Source organism: Thamnophis sirtalis, unplaced genomic scaffold (genome assembly GCF_051295495.1).
Source record: "Thamnophis sirtalis isolate CommonGarterSnake01/CBP01778 unplaced genomic scaffold, rThaSir2_p1.2 scaffold_4, whole genome shotgun sequence".
Classification (NCBI taxonomy): Eukaryota; Metazoa; Chordata; class Lepidosauria; order Squamata; family Natricidae; genus Thamnophis; species Thamnophis sirtalis.
The window spans coordinates 70,603,566-70,626,169 of NW_028261384.1; the positions used below are offsets into that span (position 1 = coordinate 70,603,566).

The 22,604-nt window shown below is 39.0% G+C and overlaps 1 pseudogene; it reads right to left on the bottom strand.

The window, feature by feature from the left end:
* Window positions 1-11,103: 11,103 nt before the first annotated feature.
* LOC148045904 (E3 SUMO-protein ligase KIAA1586 pseudogene) lies at window positions 11,104-13,236 on the bottom strand (annotated as a pseudogene).
* Between the last annotated feature and the right edge of the window lie 9,368 nt (window positions 13,237-22,604).

A 22,604-nucleotide genomic window follows, 5' to 3' on the forward strand; every position in this document is an offset into this window, starting at 1 on the left:
GAATGTTTTCACAGTCTGTCTCAAACAATTTGCAGGTGTTGTTTAGTGTATTCCAGCTTATCTATCTCAGTCAAAACAACTTTCACTTCTTTCATTTTTTCAGCTCTATAATGTCTTCCCCAACCAGTAGGTATCACTCTTACTCTTTTTCTCCATTTGTGCTGCAAGTAAAATATCTCCAAAAGTATTTTTAAATAATTTTTCAAAGTCCCTCAAATCAAGGTGACAACAAAACTATAATTTAATATTTTAAAACAATTTAAATTGCTGAAAACTATCCAATCCAGTTTATTCTTTATCTTTAAGGTTGCTTCTTTCTCCAATTTATTTTCTTTCTTTTCCAGATCTGACAGTAGATCCAGGTCTTGGTTGCCACTATTCTTTGGGGTGCAAGGGAAAATCCTACCACCATCTCAGTTGAGTCCCACTTTCCAAGGGGGTGTTTGGTGGGACATTCCACATCAAAAATTAGAAGATTCTCACCCAGATCAGCCATACTATTGCAGGATCTTTTCTTTTTTCTCTTCCATTTCAGCTGTCACAGGTTTGGTTTGGCCATAATGGTTGTCCACTCTTCTGCCAGTTAAAGCGGGTTCATTTGGGTCAAAATGGAGAGACTGCACTCTCCTCACGACCATTGAAGCATCCCCATTGTCCTCATCACCCCTACAGAATGACTTTGGTCCCGTAGAGCCTCCTGGCTTGAAGAAATTGGCGGGACTTCATGGAGCTCTACTTGTTTGCATCATTTCACCACGACATCAGTTGCCCTCTCAAAAATAGTTAACTATTTTGATTAAAACATGTAAGTAAGCTGCTGCTGATTCCCATTTTTACCCATTCCACTTGGCACATTTACAGCGCTACAGTGACTGCAGGCTTGAGGTGACCATGCTTTAATGCCAGCTTGCACTACAGAAACTGTTTACATAGCATGGGGCTAGACTACCTACCATCTTTGATCATTACAATGGCCTATCCCACCATGTCAGGTAGAAAACCTTTGTTGCAGGCACCATTAATTAAAGAACTTCGACTGATGGGGTCCAAGAAGAAAGTCTTCTATGCTGTTTCTTCCACCCTGTGAAATATCCCCATGCTCACCTTATAGGTGAGGCAGGCTTCCTCTCTTCTGGCCTTCCCCAAAGGAGTCAAAACATGGCTCTAAAGCCTTGCATGGGTTGTTCAGAATAGCATGCAGTTCCTGCTACGTTCTTTATAATTTCTTGCCTAAATACTCCATGAAACATTTTTAATTTTTTTTAGAGGAAATAGTGGCAATGTGGATGGATTTTTATCCCTACAGTTTTTCTTATTCCAAGTTGGTTCCACATTTTATTTTTAAATTTGAAGTCAAATTGACTTCAAAAACATGTAATAATTATTTCCAGTTTTCTTTCTGTTTAAATGAAGAATGTACAGTACATAGTTGAAATATCTTTAAAAGCAATCTTAAAATGTGTTGGCCACTATGGGAAAGAACTGAGGTTTTTTAAAATCTGGAACAAGTTTTAATTTGCCTAAATTTTGGATTTTTGAAATTTCAATTGAGGAATAGGAATAACATTTGCTACTGTCATGGGTACTTAGTAGTAGATCTCATTGAATACAACAAGACATGCTGCTAGAGATTCAGAGGCATCTCACCTCCCCCCAAAAAACCCACATTAAAAATAATGCGAGGATAGACCTTTGTCTTCCTTTTTGTCCTCTGTTATCATATGCAACATTGGATTAGGATTGCTAATTATTGGTGATAATTGTGTTGTAAGATAATGATAGATGTAATCATCCCTGTTGGATAGAGTAAAATAAAATGTATGCTTTTCTTATACATCTGAATCACAACTTTCTCCTTGTTCCTCATTTTCAACCAGAAATATATGTTCCTTTACATCATTAAAAAAAAATATTCAGAACATTAAATATGCAAACTCAAAAAAAGGAATACACACAGTCACACACACATACACACACACACTAGACAATACAAAAAAGATGTGCATAACCTCCCCAAACATACATAAAGATTGTCCCCCCCCCAGTTGAGTACTGATAAATATATTTTAAAAATATTCAATAGATAAAGTGTTAGAATTTTATGACTTTGCTGCAAATGAGGCACAAGAAATAAGAAGAGAGTTAGAATACCAAGGACAAGAGAAATCAACAGGAGAAGAGAGGAGAACACAACATGAAAAGAAAAAATAAATCAGAACAGAAAGGAGCAAGAATAAAAGAAGAAACAAACAAGAACAATTTGGACTGTAAGATCTATATATAAATAACAGAGATGGAGGGGGAAAGCGAGATGTGGTTGATAAATATAAATGGACCTATTGAAAGGAATGTTTTTTACATTATTACAAAAAATAAAAGGGGGTATAATTTGCCTCCAAGAGACCCATATTAAAAAACAGCACAGTAAACTACTGGAATACCCCAAAATTTGAAAACTATCATCAGCACAGCAAAAGAAAAGAGGAGTGGCGTTACATATTAAGAAAACTATACATTCTAAACAAATCTATACTGATGATGAAGGAAAATTTTTAATGGTGGAGATAGTAATGAGCCAAAAAAAGACATTACTAATAGCAATATATGCACCAAATAATAAGCAAGAAGAATTCTACCAAAAGCTGCATTAAAAGATACTGGAATATGAAAACTAGATTACAGAAGTAGCACCAATGGAAAGAAGGCAAGGAAGATACACCCAAAAGTATTTTTTTTATATATATATATATATTTTATTATGTTTTTCATTCTATACAATCACATATTTACTGTGCTTAATCAGGGCATATAACATTGAATAATAAACACGGCCCTCACTTATATAGAGAATGCCCCCTACAATACAAACCCAATATACCACCTTGGCCCACCATACACCCTCTTTCAACCCCCTCCAACTTTCATTCTTCCTTCTCACACACCCCTCTACGCCTACTTCCCCTCCCCTTCTTTCTAACCCTAACCCTATCACTCCCTCTAATCCATTCCCTCCCTCCCTTCTCCTCCTCCTCTCTCTCACCCTCTCCACCCTCCTTCTTCTTTCACTCGACTCTTTCCTTCGGTATATTTCTATTACCTTCCAGTATATTCGGTTTGTTCTGTTTTTGCACTAACATTAAAAAGCCACAGTATACAAATGCAATCATGGAATTTAACACATATTGTATTTCCCCCCTCCCCCCTCCCCCTAATCCCCACCTCCCTTCCCTCCCCCCGACTTCCCAAAGACCATACGTGGTATAACTTTTGGACAATCACAGTCTAAAATATCTCTACATTGAGCTCAGCTTCTTACTGTTACCCAAATTTTAAACAATTTAAATTGTTACTGATACTAAGCATAAGCTATCTGGAGTTTCTTAGTCCCATATTTACTTTTTATGTAATCTATCCATTTTTTCCAGTCTCGTTTATATCTCTCGTTTGAATATTCTTTGAGATATGCTGAAATTTTGGCCATTTCGGCTAAGTTCATAACTTTCAAAGTCCATTCTTGAATTGTAGGTAAATCTTTCTTCTTCCAATACTGCGCCACCAAGAGTCTTGCTGCCGTTATTAAGTACAGAACCAAATTAGTCTCTAGTGCTGTAAAGTCAATACATATACCCAGTAAAAACAACTGGGGGGTGAATTTTATCCTTCTTTTGAAGATGTTTTGCAGGATCCACCATATTTTTATCCAAAATGCCTTGACATTACGACATGTCCACCATATATGAAAATATGTAGCATCAAAAGAACCACATCTCCAACATTTAGGTTGAACATTTGGATACATAGAGGCAAGCTTTTTAGGATCTAGGTGCCATCTATAAAGCATCTTATAAAAATTTTCTCTCAAGTTTTGTGCTTGTGTAAATTTCACATTTCTTACCCAGATTCTTTCCCATGTTTCAAGCATTATTGGTTCCTCAATATTCTGAGCCCATTTTATCATACAATCCTTAATCAGTTCCGTTTCAGAATCCATCTGTATTAGTACATTATATATCCTCTTTATATGCATTGAGCTTTGATCTCTTATTTGTTTAAACAAATTATCCTCAACTTTTACAAAGCCAATTTTTTGATCTGTTTTCCACCTAGCCTGTAGTTGACCATACTGAAACCACGTTTGAACTACCTTCTCTTCTTTAAGTACCTCTAAAGATTTTAGTTGCAACACCCCTCTTTCTGAAATAAGAAGTTGTCTATAGGTGGTTCTATCGTGTTTTTGTTCTACGTTCATATTTTCAATTGCATGTCTAGGAATTGCCCACATGGGCAATTTATCATTTAATTTATGTTGATATTTTTTCCAAACCCGCAATAAAGCATTTCTTAAGATATGATTTTTAAATTTCTTATCCATTTTTTTGTTAAATAACAGGTAAGCATGCCAACCATATAACAAGTCATATCCCTCGATATTCAAAATTCTGTCATTAGTTAGATGAGTCCAGTCACTAATTGCAGATAATGCCACTGCATCGTAGTATAATTTTAAGTTAGGTAATTTCAATCCTCCTCTTTCACGTGCATCTTGCATTATTTTCATCTTTACCCTCGGCTTCTTTCCTGCCCACACAAATTTGTTGATACCCTTCTGCCATTCTGAAAGATTCGCATCTCTTTTAAGTATTGGTAACATTTGAAAAAGAAATAAAATTTTTGGTAAAATGTTCATTTTTACTGCCGCTATTCTACCCATCAAGGACAAATGCAGTTTCTCCCACCTTTTCAACTCCAACTGTATACTATGCCAAAGTGATTCATAATTATGCTTATATAATTTCCCATTTGAGATTAAAATATTAACTCCAAGATATTTAACTTTTTTAACTACCTCACATCTTAGCATCGCCCCCAGTTCTTCCTTCTGTTTGATAGTCATATTTATAGCTAATATTTTGGTTTTTCCTAGATTTATTTTAAATCCCGAGACTTGACCATATTGATTGATCGTGTTCAATAAGACCCTACTAGATTCCTGCGGTTGTTCCAATATTATGACCAGATCATCCGCAAATGCGCGGACTCTGTATTCTTGCTGTCTAATCTTAATCTCTTTTAGACCGCCCAAGCCCCATATCTTATTCAACAGTATTTCCAAAGTTATAATAAACAATAATGGGGACAGAGGACAGCCCTGTCTTGTACCTTTTTCAATTTGAAAGGAGTCTGTCAGACTTCCATTGACAATGATCTGGGCTGTTTGCTGCTGATATATTGCCCCAATTGACCGTAAAAAGCCATCTCCTATCTGCATTTTTTGCAATGTCTTCAGCAGGAATTGCCAATTAACTCGATCAAAGGCTTTCTCCACATCCAAAAATATGAATGCGGCCGGGATTTGATTGTTCTTTCCCAGGTATTCTAAAGCGTTAATAATTAATCTAACGTTGTTCTTCATCTGTCTGCCCTGTATGAAACCAGTTTGATCGGTATGTATCAATTGTTGAATTACCACCATTAGCCTATTTGCTAATATTTTAGTAAATATTTTATAATCTACATTGAGTAATGAAATAGGTCTATAATTTTTTGGCTGGGTAAGGTCTTGGTCTTCTTTGGGTATCAACGATATGAACGCAGTCTTCCACAAAGGGGGCACTTTCCCTCCCGATTGAATTTTATTGAATAGTTCTCTGAGGGGTTCTACCATTTCTAACTGTAAATTTTTATAATAAACAGCTGTTAAACCATCTGTGCCTGGTGCTTTCCCTAACTTTAATTGTTTAATTGCCTGCAGAATTTCCCCAGAGGTTATTGGTTGATTCAGCTTATGCCTATGTTCTTCTCTAACTAGGGGGATTTTCTCTTTATCTAGGTATTTGTCTATGTCTACGTCCTTAATTTTATCCCCTTTATACAACTCTGTAAAAAATTCCCGAAATACCTTTTGGATCTCTTCCTGTTGAAACACTTCCTTCCCTCTGTAGCACAATTTGGATACATTTCGAGCTTTCCTTTTTTTTCTAATCTGATAAGCCAACCACCTACCGGGTTTATTTGCGTTGCAGAAAGTATTATGTTTAGCATATAATAAACTGGTGGCTACCTGGTCAGAGATCAGCATATCAAACTGAGATTTTAGTATAGAAATTGTTTCCTTAATCTTTGTATCTCCTGGATTCAATGTTAATTCTGACTCTTTCCCTTTAATTTCCTCTTCCAATTCTTTTCGTTTTTGCCCTTGTTTGTGTCTATGTATTTTGTTTATATTCATTAATACTCCTCTCATATACGCTTTGCTTGCATCCCATACATATTCCATAGATGTACCCTTATTCATATTAAGAACAAAATATTCCGATAGCAATTTTTTACAGTCATTAACATACTTTTCATATCTAAATAAGTTTTCATTCAACCTCCAGGACCTTCTTGCCTGGGCTACCCTTCCCAATTCCATCCAGACTGGATTATGATCTGAAAGAACTCTCGCCATAATCTTTGTCTTCTTCACCCTGCAAAGTAAATCATTTGTAATTAGTATAAAATCAATCCTTGAAAGAGATTGATGTCTGTTGGAAAAAAAGGTAAAGTCATATTCTTCTGCATGCCTCTCGCGCCAAGCGTCTCGCAATTCAAAGTCATCCAGCATGTCAAAAAAGGGTTTGGGTAGCTTAGCTCGGAATTTGGTGTTCGGGCGGGATGTCTTCTTATCTCCTTTGGTGTCGATCACGCCATTCCAGTCACCCAATATTATACAAGACTCAAAGTCCCACTGTACTAATTTAGCATGGAGATTTCTATAAAATCCATCTTGTTGATTAGGAGCATAAATTCCCAAAAGTAATGTCTTTTTCCCTTCTAAGATTAAATCTAATGCAATATATCTTCCAAAGGGATCTGCTTCAATTAGCTCAGCTTTAATGTCTTTTCTTAAGTATACTACTATGCCGTTTTTCTTTCCCATGGCTGAGGTCGCAAAATGTTGGCCCAGTTTGGGATTAAACAAATATTTTTGATCGGTTGATTTGATATGAGTTTCTTGCAAACAAATTATGTCATTCTTAAACTGTTTGAGATAATGAAATATTTTATTTCTTTTCTGTGGAGAGTTCAGTCTGTTAACATTCCATGTCAAAATCTTAGTTGTCATTTTTGGTTGCCTGAAGCTTTTTTAGAGCCTCCCGCAAGGCCTGTCTCACCTTTGGTTTGGCTCCTCCCACAGCTTCTGAGCTTGTTGCTGTAGCTCCTTGATCAATGGCCAACGATTGTTGTTGCATAGTAGCTTGTTTATCCGTTTGTCTGGTGGTCATACGGTTGGGTCTTTTTCCCTTGACTCCTTGCCCTTCCGGGAGAGGGAGATGATACATTTTATCTGATGGTTGTGTGGTTTGCTGTTTATCTTGTTCGTCTTGTGGTTTTTCACCATATCCCGAAGATTCAGGGTATCCCATCTTCAGAATCTTATGATAGAAATCACGAGCTTTCCATACAGAACTGAGACGATATCTTTGTTTGTCCATTGTAACTATAATACCGAATGGGGCATCCCATCTGTACTGTATCTGACGCTTTCTGAGCTCTTCCACCAGAAAAGCATAATCTCCTCTGGCTCTTAGCATTTGAGGTGGTATTTCTTTCAAAACAATCAGATCCTGTCCACCAATTTGAAGCTTAGTATTATAGGACTCTTGTAATATCATATTTCTAGATTGTCTTGTAACAAAGTATATTACCACATCTCGGGGGAGTTGCCTTTGTTTTGCCGCCCACGAGTTAACACGAAAAGTCTTGTCAATCTGCCAATCAAAATTGGATCCCGGTTTTCCCACCAGACGGTCAAAAGCTTCAGAAAACATTTGCTTTAAGTTCTCCTGCTTTTCTTCACGCAGCCCCCTCACTCTTAATGCAAGCTCCATCTGCTTATACTGTATCATAATAATTTGTTTTTCAGCATTGTCATTTTTTTGTTCCACCACTTCAGTTTTGGATATCAGGTTAGTTTTAGCTTCATTGAGAATTTCTAAATTATCTTCCAATCCAGAAATATATTCTGTGATCACATTCACAATTCCCATCATATCATCATTCATTTTAATGACCCTAGTATCGAATTTGTCATATAGAACTTCCATCTCGTTCCTTATTTCATCTTTGAACTCTCTAAACATTTCTAGATTCTGTTCTCTGGATTCTCTAAACATTTCTAAGTTTTGTTCTCTGGATTCTTTGAACATTTCCAAGAAAAATTCTTTTGTTAGTACGTCTCCACTAGGGGGCATAGAGGGTGGGGGCTGCAACTTTGTACCAGGTATGGGAGACGTTTTAGGAGGTAATTTCACGGAGGTTGATTTGGATGCCATTATATTTTGGTTTTAATTATTTATTCTAAATTGCTAATCCACTATGCTGTTTGGAAAAAAAGAAATTCCTCCCCCCCCCCTTTTTTTTTTACAAAGGGTTTTACGGAGGGTTTCAAAAGAGAAAGTCCATTTGGAATGTTTGGAATGTCTCTATATCAACAACAAAGAGTCTTTGAAGGCTTCGAGGGAGTAGATCTAATTAAATTATAAAAAGTTATTCCTTTGATTCTGTACCAGGAAGCCGGAGATAACAAATGCAAAAGCTGTAAGCGCCATTTTGAAGACAATTAAACAAAAGAGATTTTTATAACATTGAAGCTGGTATTTCAGATAGAGAAAAATTTTAAAGTTCACAAGTTTGGTCTTTGCTCGTATTGATTTTCAATAGTCTGTTTTCTAAAGATTGTCCTGAGGGGGGGGGGTTCCTGTCTTGTGCTGTAGATAACAGCTGAGAAGTTCGGGTCGGAGTTGAATGACTCAGCTTTGGGTTGATCCTCCCCCTCCGTTCACAGCCCAAAAAGAAACAAACTGTGAACTTCAAAGAAGATTCTTACCAGCTGAGATTCCTCACTGCTTTTTTCTTGTCTGAAAAAAGAGTTATCTTCTTGATATTGAGTAGATAACGAACCAGAACTCTGGGGGCAGCTCGGTTAAGCTGCCGACGGCGACAGGCCCCTCCCCGGAAGCCCCAAAAGTATTTTTTTAATGGCAGAAGAAATCTCTATATAGAATATATAGAGAGAAATGAAACCCAGGGGAAATCAATACACATTCTATTCAAATAGACACAAGTCATTGTCCAGAATCAATAAGATTTGGAGCTCACCTGAATTAAGAACTGATGTGCAAGAGACAGAGATAGAAACCAACTTATGGGCGACCATAACCCAATAAAGTAAAATGGAAAGGAGAAAATAAAAGGTAGAGATGGACACTGAACCAATCTATATTAAAAGAGAAAGAGTTTATGCAAACAACAATAAAAGAAATGGATTTTTTAAAACAGAAAACAAAAGATACTGCAGTACAAAACCTATGGGATACAACTAAAGCATATATTGGATGTTTAGTGATAATTTATATAGTGAGAAGGAATTGAAAGAAAAAACAACACCAAAAGACATTAGAAGGTGAATATAAAAAATTGGAATTGGAACTTCAAAATGATCCAAAAAAGGTAACTTTAAAAAAACAAATGGAAATAACAAAACACAAATTAAATTTAATAGAAAAAGAAGAATTGGTGTTGTGAATTAAAAGAGCAAGACAACACTTTTTTGAAAATACGAACAAACCAGGAAAATGGTTAGCCTACAAATTGAAAAGAGAGAGAGAGAGAAAAGATTGATAAGCAAATGAAAGATGGAAAAGGAAACTTACAGTTCCAAAATGTGATTAAAAAGAAAATAATTCAGGAATACTACAAAAAAATATATGACAAAGAAAAAATCTCGGAGGAAAGGGTAATGTAATACCTGGAAAGCCAAATTACTAAAATTGACTGAAAATGTTTAAAATATATTAAATGAAAAAATGACAATGATAGAGCTGACAATGATAGAGAGGCAATAAAGAGGAAAAAAAAAACCAGGACCAGATGGACTATCAGTGGAAGTCAGAGGTGGTATTCAGTCAGTTCGCACCGGTTCAGGAGAACCAGTAGGGGAAATTTGGCTTGGTTTGCCAAACTGGCACCAACATCTGGCTGGCTCCACTCCTGCCCTGGTTGCTGAGTTGCCACTCACTGATTCTGCCTGCTCGATGCTTGCTCACCCCACCTTCCCGCCCAGTCGCTGCTTGCTCGCCCTGCCTGCCCGCTAGATGCTCTCCTGCCCATCCCAGCCCTATATATGTTGCCTTCGCCATGCAGCCCAGTTAATTGTCTCACCAGTCACCTGCACATCTCTCCCACTCTGCTCAGCTCACCAAAGGTAAGCATTCAGCCCGCTCACCCTTTTCCTTGGGTCAGGGCCCCAGGGACATGCCATTGCCAGAAGCCCCAGAGCTGCTGCCTGCCTCAGCCAGGTCAGGCAATGCACCATTTCTTGGCTCCGGTCTTGCCCTGTTCTTCGTGTGGGCTGCGCACGTGCATCCCATTGCCTGCTGCACTGGAGGGACTTGCCTGGCCAAGTCCAAGTTGAGCAGCATAGCAGGCAATGCGCATGCATTGCCAGGGCAAAGAACAGGGCAGCGATGGCAGCGGCTTGTTCAGTGTGTTCAAGACTTCCGGTAGCTTTCAGCAGCCTCCAGCCAGCCACTGCTGCTGGGAAGCAGCTGGCAAAGAGGGAGCAGCTGGCAGGCTTCTTGCAGTCACACTGAAAAAGAGAGCTTGCCTTCTGAGTCCAGTCTAGCTGCCTCAGGACCAAGGGAAACCCAAAGAAAGAGGCAGTCGTGGGTGAGGAAGTGGGGCTAGGGCTGGAGCCTCTGAAGGATGAGAAATGGAACTGGTGAAGGGAGAGCAGGTGGCATGTAGGAACAGGCCTTTGACATATTAGGTCAGGCATGGGCAGAAAATAGGTAGATAGAAATTCATTTTTTCCCTACCAGGTTCTATGGGCACAGCTTGGTTGGGGGTCATGTGACTGAGTGGGCATGGGCGTGAGTGATGTCGGGTTGGCCATGTCCATTCAGTCACATGGTCCCTCCACCAAGCCACACCCAGAGAACCGGTAGTAAACACCCACACAATTGGTAGAATATTTGAATCCCATCACTATCTAACATATATAAACAATTACAAGATACACTGAGTTTCTCAATGTTAGAGGGTAACAATGAGGTTTTGTTAGAAGGTAAGATACAAAACACCTGGATAGAAGTTAATATCACTTTAATTCCAAAAGAAGATTCAGACTTGACACTGTCAGGCCTGCAAGTCATCTTTTCTTTGGGACCTTAGGCCTGCCACTTTTTCTATTATTCTACTATGCATTTTCTATTGTGGGAAAATGCATGGGGTGGGGGTGGACTGTTTGGAGTTAGATGATATGTAGTCATAACAAAATTCTTTCCGGAAAGCCAAGGTCATCCTTTGTCTCTGCACCAGTGTTGGGTTTCAATTTTTTCCTACCTATTCTGTAGGTATGGCCTGTTTTGTGGGAGTGGCTTGGTGGTCATGTGACTGGGTGGGAGTGGCTTGGTGGTCATGTGACTGAATAGGAGTGGCTTGGCAGTCATGTGACTGGGTGGGAGTGGCTTGGCAGTCATGTGACTGGGTGGGAGTGGCTTGGCAGTCATGTGACTGGGTGGGAGTGGCCAAGTCGATGTCACTGAATTTTTTGTCCCAATGAATGACCTACAAAAAGAAGATATAAAAAAGTAAATTTATTATTTTGTGCACTTACTACTTAAATAAGAATAAAATAAGTACACAAAATAATAAAAGAGGAAAAATGACTGTCCTTTTCTGGGTCTTCAACATTACCACCTCACCACCTTGTTCCAATGAATGGCCTGCACAAACAAGAGACACAGAAATGAACTCTTCAATTGCATGCACTGCATTAGGTTGAAACCAGCACCTTCCAAACTCCTTAGTTGCACTTTTCTTGGTCTTCACTCGTGGATCATCAGCCGTACGATGGTGTGCTCTGAGCCACTTTTTGATTGTAGGAATTGGGTCCCATCTCTTAATAGGCATGCCAACAATGCTTATTGTCATCAGATTACTAATATTTGGAACAGTTAGGCGGGTTCTTTGCTTTGAACATATGAGGTTCATTTTTGAGAATTCTCTTTCCACCTCTGCTGAACTAACAGCAATTGTCCTGACAATATCTCTAGCTTTTTTGATATTGTCAGGAATTTTGTAGGTCTTTAGATCTTTGATCACATTTTCCCAAAAATCTCTATAGTCGTTCAAATCAATTTCATGATTAAACTTTTCACCAAATTCAATCAATCCTGCTTCTGCTTCTGCCCATGGAACGACTGCATCCTTAAAGTTCCAGTAATCTGGCTCCAAATATGTTAGAAATTGTAATTTGTTTGCGTCTGGCAATTGGCTACCTATTTTTAGATGGTCGCAATCCATCAGCCTTTTCTTCAAATTGGTGATGATGCTTGCCAAAACATTTTCACGAGGAAGTGTAACAAATAATTGAATTGGAACTAATTTTATGTTTTTGAAGGCTTCTGAAGCTGGCATTCCATCAACCTTTTTTTCATATAGACCCTTTCCCCATCTAAGCATTTCAAATGCTTTAATTGATCACAATACCAATTTTTCACCCTTGATTATATCTGTGTTTCTCCCCTGCAGGGCATTTGACAGAAGAGAAATCTCATTTAGAATATCAATCATGAAAGCCAAATCATTAAAAAAAATTAAAATTTCAAAATGGGAAGCCATGCCTGGGAATCTTTCATTGCCCAGAAAAAACTGATGTGGTGCTGGATAAGCACACCACACATTTATGGTTGACCTTAAACTACAGGCAGCCCATCTTGGTCCCAAAACTCTGCCAATCTTCAGGATTTCATTGCCCAGTTGTTCAGATATTTGGAAAAGTTCATTCTGGCTCTTGCAGGGTTTATGGAAAGTTGTGTGTATCTTGTCAAGGAATATCTTGAAGTGGTTCACTTGTTTCATTTCTTTTACTGTATCATCCAGCACAAGTTGGAGGTGGTGGTTCAAGCAGTGCCAGATTACAATGTTTGGAAAGTCTTGAGCTATTCTGGTGCTGACTCCAGATTTTTTCCCAAGCATAATGCTGGCACCATCGGAGCAGAATGCTATTAAATTCTTCTTCAGATATTCAGTGGTAAACACAACTTTATGTAAGCTTCCCATTGCTGCAGAACATACAGTCTCTGCATCTTGTTTCTCCAATCCCATCAGCTCAATGAAAATGGTTGCTGGGCATTCTGAATCCTCAAATTTAACAAAAACTATCAGAACTGCTTTCTTTGATAGCATTGAGACTTTATTGATTATGAAACGCAACTTTAGATTCTTTGCAATAATCTTGGCAAACACTGGGATTTTAATTTCGTTTGCAATGAATTCAGCTATTTTCAGTGTGCATCTCCATGAATGCAAGCCTACTCCCACATCTACTCCAATCGCAGTTAGTAAATCTACCTGCCCTTCAATGTCTGAGAATGGTTTGCATTTTTGTGCCAGATTGTAAACAGTAAAAAATATTTTGCTACTACTAGATAAATGTTTTTCAGTAGACTTATCTATGGATTTGGCTAAAGCATCCTGCTCCTGTTGTTTACTGCTCTCTCTACAAATAAAGTGTGCTTTTGATTGAAAATGTTCCTTCAATTTTTTTCGCAGAGATGATTGCTGATTCTCCTTAGTTGTCCCTGCTGCCTCAACCTGGAAATTTTTCCATTTTCTAGAATACCTTTCTCTAATGAGAACACGTATTTCGCACAGTACTCACAACCTAATTTTTGGTTGGATAGTGCCAATCAATCATACTTGTCCTTGAAGTTTGTGTGTTGCTGCAAACTCCAACAGTCAGGAAATTTTGGAACTTCAGTGGAGGAGATGGACTTGCTGCTTTCTCTGACTTCAAGTGGTTGTGGTGGTGCTTGTGCTCATGCTGGTGGTGCTGGTGGTGCTGGCACTGGTGATGCTGTCACTGGTGGTGCTGATGGTGCTGATGGTGCTGGTGACTGATTGCTCCTCTCTTGGTGTTTTGGAGAAGAAAGTGGTCATATTCTGTTGCAGTGGTGGGTTCTACTGGTCTGCACCGGTCCTTCTGAACTGGTTGTTCGGTGGACCTGCAAGTAAGTAACTTTTGGAAATGCCAGCACCGGCCCTGTCGCTCGATATCGCCTTTGCATCCCGTCGCAGCTTGCTTGCTCCCCCGCCTGTCCGCACTAAACTAGGCTAGCCCTGCCTGATGCTCACTGATTGGCTGGAGGTGACCTGTTTAAAAGCAAGGCACCAATGGACAACATTCCTCTCTCTCATTCCCGAGCTGATCGGTCCTCCCTTTGTTTCGCCTTCCAGGAGCTTGCTGCTTCCCTCGGGTGAGCAACTAAGCACGAGGGGGGTGGTGGGACTCAGGAGGGAGGCTAGCTTACGCCAGCTTGCGAAAGCCGTGAGCTGGCGTGCACCGTGTGGCTGAAAGCAGGTGGGAGGTGGCGGCAGCCTAGCTTTCGCGAGGGAAGGCCTGAAGGCCTTCCCTAGCGAAAGCCGTGGGCTGGCGGCAGCGGTGGCAGCGGCGGTAGTGGTGCTAGTGGCGTCCGCAGCATAGTTTTCACAAGGGAAGGCCTTCAGGCCTTCCCTAGTGAAAGCCATGAACTGGTGTATGCCACGTGACCAAAAGCCCCCCGTCCACCCTCTGCAGCCAGTGTCTTACCTGTTCCTGCTGCCTCTCTGCCTGCCTGCTCCCTGTTGCTTCCATCCATCACATCAGAGTGCTGCTAATTCTGCCTGCTGGTAAGTGAACCAGGATTTTTTTCTTTTATTTTTTAATGTATTTTAAAACAATATTTTATTTATTGTGCATAGAATTTTTTTAAAATAGTTTTACTTAAAAGTATTGAGTATAGAATATTTTAAAATGTTTTACTTCAATTTATTGTCTGTGGATTCTTTTTTAAAATTGTCTTCGACTATTTAAAAAAAGATTCTATCCAAAATAAATTAAAATAAACCATTTTTAAAAATTTTATACTTAATACTTTAAAATGTATTGTGCATAGAATTTTTTAAAATAGTTTTATTTAAAAGTATTGAGCATAGAATATTTTAAAATGGTTTACTTCAATTTATTGTGTGTGGATTCTTTTTTTAAACTGTCTTCGACTATTTAAAAAAAGATTCTATGCAAAATAAATTAAAATAAACCATTTAAAAAAATTCTATACTCAATACTTTAAAATGTATTGTGCATAGATTTTTTTAAAATTTTTTTAGTTTTGTTATAATTTATTGTGTATGGAATATTTTTAATGGTTTTATTTTAAATTATTGTCTGTGTGTGGAATAGTTTGAAATGGTTAAAGTATAAATTATTGCTGGTGGAATAATGGTTACAGTATACTATGGCTGGTACAATACCTTAAAATAGTTACAGTATAAATTATTGCTGGTGGAATACTTAATAATGGTTTTTAAGGATTTTTTTATTTATAGAATATCTTTTTTTTAAATTAATTTTAGGAAATTTTTATTTTTTAATTGTTTATAAAACATTTACTACAAGAAATGTTATTCCTTTTTGCAAATGTTTTCTTTGTGATGCAATAGGTTTCTTTTAAGTGTGCACGTTGGTGCATGGTTTATGTGTCTCAGAGTGGCTGCTTTTCTATGGACAGGCCAGGTTGGTGCAAGGCAGCTTTGCCGGATTTCGTGTGTTTCACCCTCATTGTTTAGGTAATTTTGAGGTGGTTGATGGTTCTGTGAGCTTCCTGGCACTGTCCTTTATAATTTCCCACAATGCCTTGATGGTTTTTATTCCAGTGGCTTTGTCTTTCCTGTCCTTAGGTTTAGGGAAAAACTAGTTTCATTTGCAGTCTTTTTTGGGGGGGGGGATTCTAATTTTTTGGTGTTTCCTGGCACTGTCATGGTTTGTGTGTGTGTGTGTGTGTGTGTGTGTGTGTGTGTGTAATGTCCCGCAGTTATCTACACATTAATAATGATCTACTAATATTTCCTTATACATTTTAGGGACCTTTCCTTACATTATTGGTGTTTTCTTTCATACTTTTGGATTTCTAATTTCTGTTTCCGTTAGTTAGCAATTGCTAAAACAAATCCCACGTGAAAAAGTATTCAAAGCCTTCTTGATTTTAATTGTCAATTTATTTATTCCTGCACATTGCAATATTTATTGATTTTCATATCTCTGTCTTTCCACTGTTGTGCAAACACAATTCCAGCAGCTGCTAACATGTGTAAAATTAAATATATATTGTACTCCCTTTCAAATAGCCAACAAAATATTTCTGGTTTTAATTCCATATCTTGCTTTACCATTGCTTCTAACCACTAACTTCTGAATAGCTACTTGGACCAACCTAAGTGGTGTGCAGAAGACCAGCAAACCAGTGATCCTTCCTCTGTAAGTAGCTGTCTTTATTGCTGGGTTTGCTCTGTGCTGGGTTCATCCTTGAGATAGTAAAGTCTTGCTTTTTGTTTCTCTCCTTTATGCAGGTTATTGGAACAAGGTGGTGAGGTGGTGGTGCAGAAGATGGAAAAAAGGACAGTAATTTTCCTTTTCTATTATTTTTTGTGCTTGTTACATCCTAATGCAGTGCATGCAATTAAAGTCTTGTTTTCTGTGTCTCTCCTTTGTGCAGGTTATTGGAGCAAGTTGGTGAGGTGGTGGTGCAGAAGACCAGCAAGGCAGTAATCTTCCCTCTGTAAGTAGCTGTCTTTATTGTTTTGTGTGCTGGTTTTATCCCAATGATGGCAATGAAGAGTTCATTTCTGTGTCTCTTCTTTGTGCAGCCCATTCATTGGAGTCAGTGATACTGAAGACTGGCAAGAACAGTCATCCTCCTGCTGAAAGTAGCTCTTTTATTGTTTTTGTACTTATTTTAATGTTATTGTAGTTCATCCATTGGGGCAAAGAATTCAGTGACATCGTCTTGGCCACTCCCACCTGGTCACACACACGTATGTATGTATGTATGTATGTATGTATGTATTTATTTATTTATTTATTTTTTTATTTAGTGTCACAACCCCTGGTATGCCCAAATATGGGAGGAAGCAAACTGCTTCCATTCTCTGTCCATCGGCTCGTCACAAGAGACCATCACGACAGAAACCCAACAAATACAACATATATATACAGCATAAGGAAATTGGATGTAAATTGTAAACAGTGATTTGGAAAGGAGGATTAGAAACATTTATTACTGAATATTAATTATTATTGATGTTTAGCCAGAATAGGCCATAATGATTTAGTGTTATTGGAGGATATTAGAAATAGCAAATGAAATGCCAGTATGTGGTTATGTTCTAAATCTTCATTTTATGATGAAGGGTGTTTAAACAATTATAGTCAAATGAAAATGGAAGTATGATGATGTAATATGTATAAATATATCTGAGTTAAAATACTTGAGTTAATATGAATTATGGTTGATGACTATGGAAGAGATGCACAAAAGTCTTTTTTAACCAACTGATACACTTTCTACAGTATTTTTTTTAAAAAAGGAATATATAAATTAGGTTCAGGACTTAGGTCAGTCCAAGTAGCTGTTCAAGAGTTAGTGGTGTCATGGTTAGAAGCAATGGTAAAGCAAGATATGGATTTAAAACCAGAAATATTTTGTTGGGTATTTCAAAGGAAATACAAAACATATTTAATTTTACACATGTTAACAGCTGCTGGAATTGTGTTTGCACAACAGTGGAAAAACAAAGATATGAAAATGAATAAATATTAGAATGTGCAGGAATGAATAAATTGACAATTAAAATCAAGGAGAAGGCTTTAAATACTTTTTCACATGGGATTTGTTTTATCAATGGCTAACTAACAGAAACAGAAATTAGAAATCTAAAAGTATGAAAGAAAACACCTATTATGTAAGAAAAGGTCCTTAAAATGTGTAAGCAATTATTAATAATACTTGATCTACTACACATTATTAATGGGTAGATAACTGTGGGACATTGCACACACACACACACACAGACTATGACAGCACTATGAAAACACCAAAAGAATAATAGTTTTCCCCAAAAGACTGCAGATGAAACCAGTTTTTATCCTAACCCTAAGAACAGGAAAGACAAAGCCACTGGTATAAAAACCATCAAGGCATTTTGGGAAGTATAAAGGACAGTGCCAGAAATCTCACAGAACCAGAAACCACAGAAAACAGTGGTTTTCCCCTTTAAGAACAAAACACCAGATAAAAGGTAGATTTTAAGTATACCCATTAAGACAAAGGCTAAAAATAGCTCGCCTGGAACTCCTTCCTGTTTCCTGGAAAAACTAACCCCCACTAGGAAAGACAAAAGACCTGGCACCAAGATTAACCCAGAAAAACAGGAAAACAAAAGCAGGGCAATCAGAAACCATCAAATCCTAACAAACTGCAGGAGCTCACAAAGCACCACACAACTTAACATATGAAAGCTGCCATGGAGTCACATAGGTGATTGCTGTAAAAAGCAACCACCTCACAATTACCTCAAAAACCAGTTATCACACAGAAACACACAAAATCTCACAAAGCTGTCTTGCACCAACCTACCCATACAAAAGTAGCCATTTTGAGGCACATAAATTTTCTATAAACAATAAATAAAAAAAACATTCCCTAAAAACAATTAAAAAAACATTTTCTGAAAACAATAAATAAAATATCCTTTTAAAAAACCATTAAAAGCATAAAGAAAAAAACCCAGTTACTTACCTGCAGGCAGAATGAGCTGCTCTTTGATGTGATGAATGCAGGCAGCAAGCAGGCAACCAGGCAGCAGGTAAGCTGGACTGGAGGCACACAGGGACAACCCAATCAGATAGGCTCGCCAAGGGAGCTTAGCCAGCCAGGCAAAGCTGGGGAGTGAATGGGGGTGGCAAGAAAGGCCTCAGCCGAGCGCCCCATGGCTCTGCGCTCTAGGCCAGCCCAGAGACTGGCTGCAATGAAGGCCACACCCAATCCCTGGGCTCGCCTAGAGCTTAGAGGCGCAGGCTACTCCAGCTAGCTTCCTGCCACCAGCACCCCACGCACTCTGCGAAGTTGCTGGCCAAGTACCATGTGGTCCTGCATTATATGTGAGCCCAGGGATCGACTGCAACAAAGGCCATAGTTGATCCTTGGCCTCGCCTACATCACAGAACCTCAGGGTGCTCCAGCTAGCTTCTTGCCACCCCCCTGCACCATGCAGTCCTGCGCTCTAGTCACAGGATTGAAATTAAAAAGAGATAAAATTAAAATCTTAGTTAAAAATCTCACAGAAAAACAGAAGAATTGACAAAGAAATTAGATTTACAGATTAAGAAAGTTAAATATTTGGGAATATATTTAACAGCAAGATGTGTTACAATTTAAAAAGACAATTATATAAGACTGTTACAACAAATCAAAACAGACTTAGATAATGGAAAAATTTTCAGCTATCAATGGTAAGGAGAATCACAATTATAAAAATGAATATCTTGCCAAAGTTACTTTTCTTGTTCTAAACAGTCCTAATAAAAATAGAAAAAAATACTTTGATGAATTTAAATACTATAATTTTGAAATATGTTTGGCAAGGGGGGAAAAAGCAAGAATAAAATTGAAAATGTTGCAAGAGTCCAAAAACCAAAGAGGTCTTGGGACTATCATGTTGGGAGCTCTATTATTATGCAGTTGTGTTAACATGGATGAGCAAATGGATAACTATTAGATATAAAAGATTACTGCTTCTAGAAGGTCATGGTCACCAATTAGGATGGCATGCTCTTTTATGATACAACTAAAGCAAAACTCATAGATATTTTCAAAGACACTATATACAAAATGCTCTACTTTCAGTATGGAAAAAGATGAAAGCAAAAATTTACATTAAAATTCCAGTTTGGCTCTCAACAATGGAAGCATTTATACATCCAAATGTAGTAAATCTGGAAAAAATATTAACATATAAAGATATTTTAAATGTGGAAGGGAAACTTAAAATCAAACAAGAGTTGCAGAATCGAGGTATGGACCTATCATGGTGGTCGCATATGGAAACAAAAAAAATTTGGATATACTATAGATTAAGACAAATGGCAAAAGCTTTGGGAAAGAAATTGTACAATGGCAACTACATACCATATTTTTCAGAGTAGAAGACACTCTGGAGTAAAAGATGCACATAATTTTTTGGGGAGGAAAAAAAATCTGCCTCTGCCTACCAGCATCCATCAGTATTCATCTGGCTAGCATCCTTGCAGCAAACAGCCTGGTCAGCTTCAGCACATTATCGTAGTCTGATTCAGCATGAGCAGCTGATTGGCTGTTAGATTGGCCTCCCAAAATACCATCAATCACCTGTCCAGGCTGCAGGGATCATTACAGCCCATCGCTACCTCTATGTGTTGCATTTTTGGCCTCCACATATTGCATTTTTAGCCTTTGCACATCTCATTTTTGGCCTCTGTATGCTCCGTTTTACACCCATTCCAGGCTGCCATGATTGCCACAGCACATTGTCACCAATTGTTGCCTCCGCACACCCTATTTTTGGCCTCTGCATGTGACATTTTCAGGCAGTTCCAGATGGCGGGGATCGGTGGTGGCTAAAACAGGGCATGCAAAGGCTGAAAACACAATGCACAGAGGTGGCAATTGGTGGTGATGTGCTGTGGCGATCCTCACAATCTGGAATGGGTCTAAAATGAAGGGTACGGAGGCCAAAAACATGACACACAGAGGCTGAAAATGCCCAAAGGGTGGGAGCTGGTGGGTGAGTGGTGCTTTGGCAACATTCACTGTATAAGATGCACAGACATTTCCACACACTTTTAGGTGGGGAAGTGCATCTTTTACGGTATAAGGAAAATTTGTATAAAATATTTTATAGGTGGCATCTACCACCAATTAGCAAAAATGTTTAAAAGCATGTCTGTCAAATGTTGGAAATATAAGCAGACACTGGGGACGTATTATCACATTTAGTGGACATATGTAAAAGCAAAGAAATATTGGACAAAAATATATACATGGTTGCAGAAAATGTTAAAACAAAATATAGATTATTTTTGCTAGGCATAACACATGAAAGTATGATAAAGGGAATTTATACTTAATATTACATGTCTTGACAGCAGCAACAATTGTATGTGCACAATACTGGAAAAATGAGGAAACATCTAAAGTGGATGATGTAATTTAAAAAAAATAGAATAACTGAGAATCTCTATAGACATTGGGTTAATAGTTTTATTTTTTTATTTTGGCAAGCATGTATAACAGATATAAGTATAAACATAATTATGAATACAGGAAATGGATACAAATAAATGGGGACAGTAAGACAGGGATGGTAGGCACATTGGTGCACTTATGCACACCCGTTACAGACCTCTTAGGAATGGGGTGAGGTAAACAGTAGACAGTTTAAGGTTAAAGTTATGGGGGTTTGGGATAAAATCACAGTCAGGTAATGCATTCCAGGCATTTACCACTCTATCGCTCTATTGCCGTGTTTTCTGCAATCGAGTTTGGAGCGGTTTACCTTAAATTTGTAGCTATTGTGTGCTCGTGTATTGTTGGTCGCATTGACCGATGATCTCTGGAGGGCCAGAGATGGAGGCCATGCGTCCATCCTGGTTCTCCTTGACCTCTCGGAGGCTTTCGATACCATCGACCATGGTATCCTTCTGCGACGACTGCGGGAGGTGGGGGTGGGAGGCACTGTTTTGCAGTGGTTCTCCTCCTACCTCTCGGACAGGTCGCAGTCGGTGTTGGTGGGGGGGCAGAGATCGTCCCTGAGGCCCCTAAAATATGGGGTGCCACAGGGTTCGGTCTTATCCCCCCTACTATTTAACATATACATGAAACCGCTGGGCGAGATCATTCGGAGGCACGGGATAAAATACTATCAATATGCGGACAATACGCAATTGTATCTGTCCGCCCCGTGCCAACTCAATGAAGCGGTGGACGTGATGAACCAGGGTCTGGAGGCCGTTAAGAACTGGATGAGCGCTAACAAACTGGTACTCAACCCGGACAAGACCGAGTGGCTGTTGTGTTTCCCTCCCAACAATTTGGCTAATGTTCCATCTATCAGGCTGGGGGGTCAAATTTTATACCCCCTCAGATAGGGTTCGTAACTTAGGAGTCCTCCTGGATCCACAGCTGACTCTCGATCATCATCTGTCGGCTGTGACCAGGGGGGCATTTGCCCAGGTTCGCCTGGTCCGCCAGTTACGACCCTACCTGAATCGGGAGGCTCTCACAACAGTCACTCGAGCCCTTGTGATCTCTAGGCTGGAATACTGCAATGTGCTCTACATGGGGCTGCCCTTGAAGTGCATCCGGCGACTGCAGCTAGTTCAGAATGCGGCCGCGCGAGTGATAGTGGGTGCACCACGGTTCGCCCACATAACACCCATCCTCCGCGAGCTGCACTGGCTACCTGTTGATCTCCGGGTGCGCTTCAGGGTGCTGTTGACCATCTTTAAAGCCCTTCATGGTAGTGGATCTGAGTACTTGAGAGACCGCCTTCTGCCGATTACCTCCCTCCGACCGATAAGATCGCACAGACTGGGCCTCCTCCGAATCCCATCCGCCAGTCAATGTCGACTGGCGACTACACGGAGAGCCTTTTCTGTTGCAGCTCCGACCCTGTGGAACAATCTCCCCGTTGAGATACGC